Genomic DNA, 13949 nt, shown 5'->3' with positions numbered 1-13949 from the left:
AAAAAGAATCCAACAGTGTCATGAATCAAATAAAACGAGAACTGAAGAATGGACCCTCATTTTCATTTTGAGAAATTGGTGAACATGCAGAACAAGTTCTGCAGTAGATTGAACAGAGATGAAAATGAGCGACCACGGTGGGAGTCGAACCCACGACCTTTTGATCCGAAGTCAAACGCGCTAATCCACTGCGCTACGCGGTCCTGTTTAGAATGGGTAAACCTAAGATGTATATCAACTGTAACAAACGACAAAACTAAATAGACTTACGAAGATGAAATAGGTATTTGGACATAAAAATTTTATTTTTGGAAAAAGAATAGTATATAGAGTTAAGTTGAAATTTGGACATACATTTCATTTGTAAAAATATTATAATTTTGTGAGTGGGAAAAAAAAATTCAATTTCAAAAATTTTTCAAAAAATTATAAAATTTCACGGATAAACATATTTTTTAAAGAATTTATGGACAAACAGGGCCGAAATGTGAATCTTCATCTGTATTAAAAAATGCAGATCTGGTTAATTCTTTGAGTTTCTAGTCTTCCATGTTCTCATTAATGTACTTGTGTTGCCTATCAATCTACTACTCCATTTGTCCCAATTTATTTGATACAGTTCGGATTTTGAGTGTCATATATTAATTGATCACGATTTTTTCATGTCTTTAAAATATTTTAAATCGTTAATTATTATGGCTTATAGTACTTTTATGTAGTTTTTAAATATGTAAATTTTTATTTCAAAAAACTTAAAATATTATGTCCGGATTTATAATCAAAATTAAAAATTTAACTTTCGAAATTTGAACTTATCAAATAAAATTGGGACTAAGGAAATACAATATATGTTCTCTATTACTCCAATTAAGTTGGAACGCTCTATGCGAGACTTACATTAGCAGAATCATAAGAACATTCAATCATCTTCAGAATTAATTATAATTAGTTTTGGAATATAGTCTCATACCATCCATCCATCTAATAAATAACCATATTTCAAGATTGAAAAGAAAAGAAAAAAAAAGATACAAAGGTAGGGACAAAAGGGATAACGTTGAATTTGGTTTTGGTTTTGGTCTGCGAGCCCTATTAAATCCAAGCTCATCACCATTTCAATTTGCCCTTATTCACTGAACTTGCAGCTGCTGACACAATATGTGACACAGTTTATATTATTTTACTTTGTTTTCTTTTTACAGTTATATTAAATGTTGACGGTTCTTGTAAAATTACTTTTAATAATATGCCAAGAAGAAGAAAAAAAAGGAAAATCTATGCGATATACCCACTAAAAATATCAGTTAACATCATATACAAATAAAATATTTTATTTTATCTCGTATTCTAACAAATTGGTATATTATTATAAAACTTTCCGAAAAGGATATATTGAAAAGGATTTTGGTGTTTGACAGTTTTAATTTTAAAACTTTTTAGCTCTTAAGTTGACTGGGATCACTTATAGTCGCCTTAGAAATATAAACTCAGGGAGAAACATTTTCTGCAATTCTAAAAATGAATTTCAAATATTATGAATTTTTTCTTCTCCATGCAGTTTAGTTTTGGTTTAAATACTTTTGAATAATGCAAAGATTATGCACTTTAACTACTTATAGAAGATACAATAAAATTGAGATATATTTTAGTTCTTTTTTGATCGTTTAAGAATCACCTTTTAAAGGCTACTTCATCCCGAACGATTTCACAAGTTCACCCTTAAAACATTGCTTATAAATTTTCTATTTTCTATTTAATCATTCTTCCGACTGATTATTAATGATTATAAAAAAGAAAGCGTTTTGTATTTACTATTTTTTCATTCCATCTCAAACTTAAAAGCTCTTAGTACTCCTTACGTTTTCAGTTAGTTGTCACGTTCCGTTTTTCGAGAGTCAAACTATATAAATTTTACCTAATATTTTAACATGTTTTTTTTAACTATATTGATGTGAGAAAAAATACAAATTATAGTACTTTTGTATAATATTTTAATTTTAATTTAAAATATTGAAATAAATTAAACTAATATAGCTTCAAAGAGTAGTCAAATTAACTATCAATAAGCGAAACGTGACAAGTGAATAGAAACAGAGTCAATATTAAAGAACAAGAAATCTTATCCATCAAACTGTATTGCTTAATAAAAACTTAATTTCTTACATAAGTTATTTATACCAAATTATATTAACTTATTAAATAAAAGTAAATAAGATAAACATTATGCAATACTCCCTCCGGTTCACTTTAATTGATTTTGTGGTTGTTTTCACATATATTAAGGAATTCACCTTTTAGAATTAATTAACAAAGAAATTTATCATATTAACTTTAATTTGTTTATTGAAAATACAACAAATACTCCTATGCTCTTTACTCCAATAACAATTTTAGGAAAAAAAAGAAATTAATTTTTTTTTGATATTTGAAAAAAATCAAATATTATGGATCATAAAAGAAAAGATAAAAAAATTAACTAAAGAAGACCAGACCATAGAGAGTAATTAATTATGTTTAAGTGAAAAAGTATATGTGCAAATACTTGTTGGAGTATGTTAATTTACATTTATTGATCTGATAATATGCATTTATTGATAGCAAGGAGTAAGTTATTTACCGAATTCCGAGTTCTGGAAGTACATCGAATTTGACAGTTGTACCTTTCCGGAGTTCAGATGCAACTAACTTCACATGCTCATTAATTTTCGACCCCTCCCCTCTTCAATTACTACCCTTTTATTTTATTTTTTAATCTTTTTTGTTTACCAGTTAACCACTGCTACCTCCTTATATTTATTGTTCTCAGCCACCTCATTTCCTTTTTACTTTATTATTCACTCTAGTTTTTTTTACCAAAATAATTTTTCATTTTTTTTTCCTGAGAGTTAAATTAAGGTAGAGAGACTGTTTCCGGTAGACCTCCGGCTATATTAAAATACACAATTTTTCAATATATTGTTGTATTAAGATTTTACCCTATACGGTCGGCTTTAAGCAATTCTCTGCATTTTGTACAAAGATGCTAAGTCTTTAAGAGGGTCTCTTGCCCACCAGTTACCTTCACTTTTTGTAGAATTTAACTCTTGGGTCATGAAAAGTGTCACGATCCGGAATTCCCGCCTTCGGAACCGTGATAATACCTAACATTTTCACTTGCTAGGGAAGCTAACGTTAGAGAATCTTCAAGCCAATTTTATCCAATTTCAATAGGTAAAGTCAATTAAGTCAAATAGAAGCTAAAACTAAATGCGGAATAACGTAAAAGCCCATAATATCTAATACAATCTGGATCTGGAGTCACAACTCACGAGCTTCTAGAGTTTTCTACAAACAGAGTCCAAAAGAACTTTCCGTTTTTCTTTTTCACCATGACCACATTGGTGACCCATTGGGGATATTTTAACTCCCTGATGGAGCCATTTTCCAGTAATTTTTTGACCTTCTCGCGCACTGCTTCGTTCATCGAGGATTTGAACTTCCACCTAACCTGCCTCACCGGGGGGTGGAATGGGTCGAATGTTCAACTTGTGTGTATCGATCTCCTTCGAGATACCTGGCATATCTGCATGGGAAAAAGCAAACAAGTCCACGTTAGCAGTTAAGAATTGACGGAATTTACCTGGTTCTTGAAGCTTGCAGCCTATGTAGGCTTTCTTGTTGTGGTCGTTGTCATCAAGTTGGATAGGGTTGAGGTCTTCTATGGTTGATTCCGCGGCTTCAACCGTTTCGGGATCTCTGATGATGTCTTCTTTTTTATCGCAACTCGACCTCGGCCCTATTAATTGCTATGCCTCTTTTGCTTTGCCCTTTATTTGTAAGGTTCCAGGGCGATGCGGTAGCATTCTCGAGATGTGCGTTGTTCTCCTCGTATGCTGAATATTCCCCATAGGGTTGGAAATTTGATAACTTGGTAGAAGCTGGAGGGGATGGCCCTCATAGTGTGTATCCAGGGTCGGCATACTATGGCGTTGTACGCCGTGTCCTGGTCCACAATGTGGAATGTGGTTTCCAGAGTGACGCCGTCGGCCAGGACATGAAGTGTCATTTCTCCATATGTTCGTTCAACTGCATTGTCAAAACCTATTAGCGTGATGCAACACGGCACTATCTTATCCTCGAGTTTCATTTGTGCAATTACTCGAGGGTGGATAATGCACGCGCCACTCCTATCGTCCACCAAATTGCGTCTCACATTTGTATCTAATATTCGTAAAGTGATAACAAGGGCATCATAATGAGGGAATACCAAACCATGGGTATCTGACCTATTGAAGATGATACTTTCTTCGAGTTCGTCATACCGTTCGTTAGTGATCGACCGTTTGAGCTTGTGGGTTGTGGTGAACTTTATGTTGTATATTGAAGCGTCGCCGCCCCGATGATCATTTGAATGGTGTGGGTCGGTGAGGGTGATTTTGGCAGTCCCTGGTGCTGTTCACGTCCTCGGGCAAAGTTGGTCCTCCCCCGGTTGCTCAGCAATTCTTTGAGGTGTCCTTGGCGAAGCATGTTTACGACATCCTGCCTTAGGGCGATGTAGTCCTCAGTTTTGTGACATCACTCTTGGTGGAACTCGCAGAGGGCGTCTGACTTTCTGGTACTTGGATCTGACCTCATCTTTTGTGGCCACTTTACTTTTGGTCCGAGCTTCTCCAATGCGTAGACTATTTTTGAGGGTATACATAAAAATTGTGAGTAGATAACAAAGGGGGCATACTTCTCTCGTCCCGATGAGTCCTTGTCCATGGTCTAGGTGGGCCTCTTCATGGTAGGAGGGGGCATGTTGACGCTTCTGTTATATGGTTGGTGCCGTTCTCGGTTAGGTCGTGGAGCTACGAGATCTCTCCTGATATCATTTCTTTGATCCTTCCTGGACTCGGCCTGTACCGAGGTCAACCAATGAGTTGGCCCATTTAGGTCATCCTCGTTTGCACGGACCTCGGTACAGTAGGCATTATGTATTTCATCCCAAGTGGTTGGGGGATATTTCATTACCGGCTTAATAACTTTCTGGTAACCCTTGAGCCATTCCTGCTCAACCCGTTTTGGAAAGCTGTTACGGTTATTCCTTCCGATATATTTGGTAAGGTCATCCGTACTCGGTTGAATGGAGCGAGGAAGTCCCTCAATCCCTCTCCGGACAATTGTTTGATGGCGAATATATCGTTCACTCTTGACTCTGCCTTTTTTGGCCCCAGCATGGGCCGTTACGAACTTGTCGGCCATCTCTTCGAATGTTTTGATGGAACGTGCGGGTAGCTGTAATTACCAAGTTAATGCTCCTCCAGTGAGGGTCTTGCTGAACTTTTTCAACAAGATGGAGGATACTTGTTTCTTGGCGAGGTCATTGCCTTTTACAGCGATGACATAGTGAGTCACCTAATTTTCGGGATCGGTCGTGCCGCCATATATTTTCAGATATGGTGGCATTTTGAAGATCTTTGGTATGACATGCAGGGCGACCTCATCACTGTATGGTTGTTTGATAAACCGACCAACATCTCTTTTTGGCAAGAGTTTTGGGGCACCCAGTATTTTGTCGACTCTTTCTTGGTGCTCTCTCATTTGGTCCCGAAGCACTTTGTTCTCGTTTTTCATTTCATCCATCTTTTTCAAAATGGTTGTAAGGGTGTCATCGCCTCAATTATTAACAGTGTGAGTAATACCTATTATTGGAGGGAAAATTCCATGTTGCCCGGGCGTTATCGGTGTAATACAAGTCCTTGCGTTTTCTCTTACTGTTTTCTGGGCGAGCTTGTTGAGGATGTTGGTTAGCGTGTTAGCTAGCCAAGTCTTAAGGAGCTTTTTCACTGCTGGTGGCGTCTCTTCCATTGTGGACGTGGAAGCTTTTGTACTGCGGGACGTTGCGATAATTCCGTGGGGGAGGGAGACCCACTTTTCGTGGGGAGGCATTAGGCGTCATGTCCTCGCCTTCTGTCTCAAAAAACCTCATCGATGGTGTTCAAGATATTGGTGGTGAGGTTGGCTACTACCCTCATTCTTTCTTCTCCATTACCTGCCATGTCAGATCTGTATGTACAAGGAAAATATTTGTTCTGTGTTTTTTTTGTTAGCAACACGTGCTAGTTATAGATCTAGAGGAAACTAAAAATTTAACTAGGAATCCCCACAGACGGTGCCAAATCGATTGACCAAAAGGTATAAACCTTCGGTTAAATTAATTAATTTTAAGTAATAAAGGGTTAAACCTAGTTAAGGATAATATTTATAGATTTATTACTAGTTAACATAGGTAACGTAGGATAGTACTGGTGGGGAATTAAATACAGTGTACATTTAGTATTCCAAAAGATTTGAGCAATAATAGAGGACCATCAAGCAATAAATAGCAATAAATGACATTAGTATAAATAAAGAGAATGATTCACCCAATATTGAATGAGGTGGATGATTCTTCTTTCTGATAGCGATGAATGACAGACAAATCCTAGAATATTGGAAGTATTCTCGGATCTGATGGAAAAATATAGAATAATGGATGGTAGAATCTTAGTAAAAAGGTAGTGTTTGTATCTTTTCTAGAGAGAGAGTCTTCTTTTCAAAAAGTGTTCTAATCAAATGAAAATTACACGTCCTATCCCCTTATCTCTTTTTCTATTTATATGGGGCATATCCCCAATCAATCCTAATAGTACAAGTAAAGAGAATATTCAATGGAATATTCTCTTAAATATCCTATTACAAAAACTAGTCGTTAGTGCTCTGTTCTTGATGTTTGACATCGACCATTATCGACTGCCCAGCTATGAGTCCCATTGTTTACTAGTCGACCTCGGCCACATCATTTTCCTTAACGACATTTTATGCTAAATACCGTTGGGGCAGATTTTGACCTATACAAATATATAGCTATTGAACTAGTTATGGGTTACCCACAACATTCCATGTTCAAGAAAATGGCAAGACCCAAGGAAGATCAGAGTTTTCAAGAGATTGAAAATGAAGAGTTGGAGTCAAATCTGGCGAAGAACAAAGGTAGATGAGCAAATAACGAGAGAAATGAAGAAACTAGAATCGGAACTAAGCTGGAGGCTAGTCTTTGCTGGAATTGGTAGTCTCCAAGGAGGCATCAGAAGAAGTTTCCGATTAAGGACCAACAATCAGTACACGAGTAATATGTGGTGAGGTTAACAAAGTTTGTTCTTTCTTTGGAAAGAAGTATTCACTTTTTATAATTTAATTTATTACTTGTAAATAATTTTTAAATTTGTTAGTGCACTAAACTTTCGTGTTGAGCAAGTTTTTTCTACTACTATTTGAGCTTAATTAAACTGCTCATACAAGTATTACATGAACAGAAAAGAATCATTTGATACCACAATAGGAGTGCGTGTAAGTTACGATTTTTAGTACTTTCAAGGAAACAGAAGAAAGACTAAAAAAGAACTAAAGAAAACCAAAGAAAAAAGGAAAAAGAGAAAAGGAGTATTACAACAACAACAACAACAACGACCCAGTATAATCCCACAAGTGGGGTCTGGGGAGGGTTGTATGTACGCAGACCTTACCCCTACTCCGAAAGGTAGAGAGGCTGTTTCCAGGAGACCCTCGGCTCAAAAGAAGCAATAGGAGATGATACATTAGTTATGTAAAAATGCGTAATAAAACAGCAACAATATATAAGAGATATGAAATATGAAATACAGGATACGACAACGAAAATACGAAATAGATGGCTGGTATAGTACAACTAGAAGGTAAAGTCCTGCATCAATAGACGCCTAATGACATTCCTAGTCTAACTCCTAACTGGATAGTCTCCCTCTATTGTGCTGTAGAAATATTCACACTCTCCCCTAACCTACAACCCTAATGCTCGACCTCCATAAATCCCTATCAAGGGCCATGTCCTCAGTAATCCTAAGTCGTGCCATGTCATCTCTGATCACCTCTCCCCAATACTTCTTAGGTCTCCCTCTACCTCTCCGCGTGCCCACTACAGCCAGTCGCTCACACCTCCTCACCGGTGCATCAGTGCTCCTCCTCTGTATGTGCCCGAACCATCTGAGTCTCACTTCCCGCATCTTGTCCTCCATGGGGGCCACACCCACCTTCTCTCGAATATCTTCATTCCTAATCTTATCCATCCTTGTATGCCCGCACATCCACCTCAACATCCTCATCTCTGCTACTTTCATCTTCTGGGTGTGTGAGTTCTTTACCGGCCAACATTCAGTTCCATACAACATGGCAGGCCTAACCACTGCTCTATAAAACTTTCCTTTTAGTAACGGTGGCACTTTCTTGTCACACAAGACTCCCGACGCTAACCTCCACTTCATCCACCCCACCCCTATACGGTATGTGACATCCTCGTCAATCTCCCCGATCCCCTGAATAACCGATCCAAGGTACTTGAAACTACCTTTCTTGGGAATGACTTGAGAGTCAAGCCTCACTTCAACTCCCGCTTCCGTCGGCTCAACTCCAAATTTGCACTCGAGGTATTCCGTCTTCGTCCTACTCAACTTGAAACCTTTAGACTCAAGAGCATGTCTCCAAATCTCTAGCCTCTCGTTGACGCCGCCTCTTGTCTCGTCAATTAGAATAATGTCATCAGCAAATAGCAATGCACCATGGAACCTCCCCTTGAATATGATGAGTCAGTGCATCCATCACCAGGGCAAATAGGAATGGGCTGAGCGCAGACCCTTGGTGCAACCCCGTACTAACTGGAAAGTGTTCAGAGTCGCCTCCTACTGTCCTAACCCGAGTCTTAGCTCCATCATACATGTCTTTAATCACCCTAATATAGTTACTCGGGACCCCTTTATCCTCTAAGCAGCTCCATAAGACCTTCCTAGGAACCTTATCGTACGCTTTCTCCAGATCAATAAACACCATGTGGAGATCCTTCTTCTTATCTCTGTACTGTTCCACCATCCTCCTAATAAGGTGGATAGCTTCTGTGGTAGATCGTCCCGGCATGAACCCGAACTGGTTGTCTGAAATAGACACCGTCCTCCGCACTCTCATTTCTACCACTCTCTCCCAAACTTTCATGGTATGACTTAGTAATTTGATGCCCCTATAGTTGTTACAGCTCTGGACATCACCTTTGTTTTTATACAACGGGACCATTGTACTCCACCTCCACTCTTCAGGCATTCTATTAGTCTTGAATATAACACTAAACAATGCAGTAAGCCATCCCAAGCCTGCTCTACCCACACACCTCCACAGTTCAACCGGAATTTCGTCTGACCCGGTAGCTCTACCCCTTCTCATCTTACGTATTGCCTCCATGACTTCATCGATCTCAATGTCCCTACAATTACTAACTTCATGGTGACTGTCGGCATTCCTCGATTCCCCAAGTATAATATCCTGATCCCCTTCTTCACTTAGAAGTTTATGAAAAGGAGTATTATATGGTGTAATAAAACGTCTATGTATTGGTTCTTGATGTAATATGTATATATTCATATAAATAAAGATTAGATATTAACAATTAATTTGTCACCTGCAAGATGGTTTTATTACACCAAAACATCATCTCCTTCCGTAAATGGCTTTTGCTTAAAAATAAGGTGAAAAAAAGAGAAATGACAAAGGTGCAGATTTATTTGTTTTGTATTTTCTTTTCTTTTTTTTTCTTTTTTCTTTTTTATTTGACATATTCTGGATTTTATGTTGTTTCTATTTTTCCTCTAATTTCTGTGGTGGTACTGATATTGTCTCCTTTTGTCTTTTTGTCTTCTTGAGTGGAGGGACTTTCGGAAACAGTCTCTCTACTCCTCTGGGATAGAGGTAAGGTCTGGGTACACACTACCCTCCCCAGACCCCATTAGTAAAATTTTACTGGGTTGTTGTTGTTGTTGTTTTTTATTTGACATATCTTCTTTTTTATTTTTCAAAATATGAGAAACACTGGAAAATATTTTAAAAAATAAATTAATATATTAAATATATTGGACAAAGATATTATTATTTTCGAAAAATAATAAATTCTCCTGAAACTGATTTCATTTATAAGAAATGAACAATCCACAATTAATTAAGGAATGCTTATCAACAAGATTTGCTCATTTGACTTGTAACATGTATGGTGCTTGAAGTATTGAAATTACACCCATGGATATTATCGAAAATATTTAATCAAATTTACAGAATTAATTTTAAATGCATATATAGAAGATTTAGTTTAACTTTTTTATTTGAATTTTTTTCCTATCTCACTGAATTTACAAGGCCATTATGTGAATTCACTATTGTTTCTTATAACCGCGCGAAGCACGAATAATTTACTAGTGAAAATATAAAAGTGACACATCTTAAATTATTCCTTCCCATTTCCTTACAAACCAAAATTGCTATAAGAGTAAAATCAAAAGACGGGCACCTACCTTAGTGTTATAGGCGCGTTTTCAGTCCGCCGAAAATAGCCTAGCGGGGCAGACAAGTCTCACACTTGACTTCAGCCTCCTCCAATACTTAGCCAAAATTACAGTATCTTTGGACTCAGAATATTTTAGGCAGCTTTTCAACGTAGTAAGTTTAGGACTGATTTTAGGCAACAAAAATAGGTAAAGGAACAGAAAATATAGATGAACACAAGGCACAATATACAAGAAACTCTTTTTCCAACTTTGTATTTAACTCGAGCATACAAAGAAACTCAAACTCGAAGTACAATGCCGTGTATAAGAAGATCACTCTTGACCCTTACAAGACTACTCTTAGCCTTAGGCGTTTTCACTCTTGAAAACCAGACTTAGGACTCTTTCTTAATTCAATGTTCACTCTTACACGTTTTTCACTCCTGCCATAAACATAAAGGGTGCTACCCATTTATAATACATGAACCAGCCCCTTTTTTCACATTAGTTGCCTTAGGCTTAGACGCTTGTCCCACTTAGCCCATTATTTTAGCCTAATGTAGTTAACAACCCCCAACTAATAGGAACATGTAAATCATGGCTAATAATAATGGAAAACATGGCCTTAAAATGTGCTAACACTTCTGCCAACCTTTTTAGCAAAGCTCAACTGCTGCCCATGTGCACAGTATATGCTGTAACCGCCCTTGACTTAGTCAATCTGAAGCTTGGTGCCCATTTTCGTGTCTTGGCTTGAATCAGGCGCTAGTGCCATTGTATCCAGCTGCATTGTAGCCACATTTTGCTTATGCCATTGCCCACGAACATGGTCCTTTGTCGGGCCCCAATGTCATGACAAGTCTGTCCCGCGCACTGCCTTCCGTTGCGCTTTAGCCTGCCTTTGCCATTCCGTTTTTGCCTTGCCTTGGCATCACTGCCTCATGCCTTGATGTCTTTGCCATGATCAAGCGTCACCCTCAGCCCGCAACTCATTGTCATGCCCTTGCCAAGCTGCCTCGCCTCCGTCAAAGCCTTGGCCATCACTTGTCCGTTTCCCTTTTTGCCTTGGTGCTACTCGTGCACCTAGCTTGCAACACTCTTGCTGACAACACTCTCGTTGTCAAGTCAGGCTTAAAGTGGCGGAGGTCTAACACTTAGCATCCTAATATCTAATATCATAGAGTTCTGTTATAATCCGCTCCCATTAATTCCCCTGAAGGGAGTTATGACAACCATAATTAGTTGAAAAAGTACAATATAATAGCCTAAACTTAAGGTAGTAAATTCACAATAACAGTATACTGTAAATGGTAACGTTAAGTAAATGGTAATGTTTCAGTTCATATATACTTACTCAAGTTTAAGTTATATAAACAGTCGAAATAAGGAAGTGTTTACCCCATATTAGGTCTTTATCTGTTATAGCAGGTAACTTGTCTTATTTTCAATATCAATTTTTTTACATTTTTAAATGGTTTACCTGTAGATGTCCATTTGGGTGACCTAGTAATGTAAAACAATTCCTATACCAATGTTGTATATAACTTAACTGTATTTATCGTGATACATAGTTTGCTATGTCTGGATTCGTCAAAGCATATATATTATCTTACCTTCTGGATAAAAAAATAAATAAAACCTTACATCTTTAGCTTTTTCATTGGATGTAAATTAAACAATAAGGGCCGTTTGGTTTTGCATCTAATTGAGGCTGACCTCTTAGAGCAAAATCATGAACATAACCAATGCTCCAGGAGAATATGTATTCAGTGATGTCATTTTTCCTACTTATCTGTTTTCTCAAAGTATTAATGCATATCTTCAGTAGAAAATTTTGACGAAATATTGTCATGTGATACCACTTTGTTGAACGAGCGTCCGCCCTCAATTATGCCAGGATTATAATGTATAAATTGTTTATTCATCTAATAAGAATTTATGTGGTGATTAATATTGATGGATAAATTGGTATAAGGATCAAATGATAATAGAGGGATTATAGTTATGTAAGGATTCCCAATTTAAAGGGCATTTTGTCTTTAGATGCTCCCTATTTATATATTACTAATACACATAATCTTATCTCGCATCACATCCTATATATGATAGTATTTCATAAATTGTAGTATATGTTAGACCATGATTAGTTAGTTAAGTGGAGTTTAATATCGAAAATAAACAGTGTATTAATTATACAAGATTTACCCTAGTTATTAGGATTTTAACAGGAAGCACACACGATAAAAGTAATACTCTCTCCGTTCATTTTTACTTGTCCATTATTGATTTTGCATGACTGCTTAAGAAGTAAAAATAACGTGCATAGTTTATCATGATATCCATATTAATTGGTGTATAGTCTTAATGGATTTGAAAAATAATTTGAAATGAGTAACTAATACTAATGGTAAAACAGAAAAAATAATTATTTAGTGAATAAATAAAAATGAAAATCTACTTGTAGATCATAATCGACAAGCAAAAAGTGAACGGAGGGAGTACTACATAATTCTATGTGAATGTCAAATTTTCTCCAAACAAAATGATGTATATAGAATACTTATCATTACCTAGGTTGTTATGACAGTTCATTTTCATCTTCCTCTTTATCATAAGCAGCTGAATGGGAAAAAGAAATTGAAAAACTATGCACAAAATGCCATGCATGCATGTTACATAAATATTCATGTTTCTTGAGGTCAACACTCCATTCTTTTTTCTTATCAAATCTTAATTAATATATTCCTGGCCAAATTTAATGAGTATTAGGAGGTAGTTGTGAAGATACTTACTCCCAACTATCTGTACATCCTCCACCGTTTTGCCATCCCATCTCCTTCACCCATCTGTAGCATATACATTCTTGTTTCTATCTTTACCGTTTCCTACTTTGGACTTAAGTATAACGGTTTAAAATCTCTGGATATTAATAGTGTAAAAAATATTTATACAATTAATTTATTTTAAAAAGTTACAACCATTATTAAGAAATTGAAATTAGGTATAAATTTTGTCGTTAATGTGCCGTTAAATCGCTCGTAGCTAATAGAATTTTTTGATTATCTGTTGCTAATTTGTCGCTAAGTAAAATTACTGACGGATAATTTTTTTTTATTTAGCTATAGAATTTGTCCGTCGCTAATTCCTAGTTTTTTTAATAGTAGATGTCTAAATCTATTTGATAAGTATTTATCGGTAACCTAAAATAAATTGTAAATTTGTTATAGTATGTAAATTATAGTAATAGCATAAAATTTATTATATTGTCAATATATATTATTCAAACTCCTTAAAAATATCGTCGAGTATGTATCAATAATCCTCTAAAAATAATGTATTTATTAAAAAATTCAATACGAGTACAACAATATATTTTTGGAGAGCCTGAGCAACATAGCTTACGATAAATAGAACTTAAATCCATAGTAATATAGAATTTCTTGTTTCTATCCATTACTGTTTTCCTACTTTGGTTTTAGTTATGCCCTGCATTTAACACCCACAGTTTTCATCTGTTGAGGAGCCTTAATTATTCCTCCATTCCCCCACCTGTAATTTCAAGCTGTTTTTTCATTCTTATATACTCCTATATTTTTCTCATTTTTTGTTATC

At 36.3% G+C, this 13949-nt stretch overlaps 1 non-coding gene across 1 annotated transcript; it reads right to left on the bottom strand.

Annotated features, from left to right (window-relative positions):
• Positions 1–129: 129 nt before the first annotated feature.
• On the bottom strand, positions 130–203 carry TRNAR-UCG (transfer RNA arginine (anticodon UCG)). Its single transcript has one exon. It is a non-coding gene; the product is annotated as a tRNA-Arg (tRNA).
• Between the last annotated feature and the right edge of the window lie 13746 nt (positions 204–13949).

Source organism: Nicotiana sylvestris, chromosome 5, assembly GCF_000393655.2.
Source record: "Nicotiana sylvestris chromosome 5, ASM39365v2, whole genome shotgun sequence".
Taxonomy (NCBI): Eukaryota; Viridiplantae; Streptophyta; class Magnoliopsida; order Solanales; family Solanaceae; genus Nicotiana; species Nicotiana sylvestris.
Note: the sequence above shows the minus strand (reverse complement) of the source record. Positions and strands in the feature narration are given on the sequence as shown.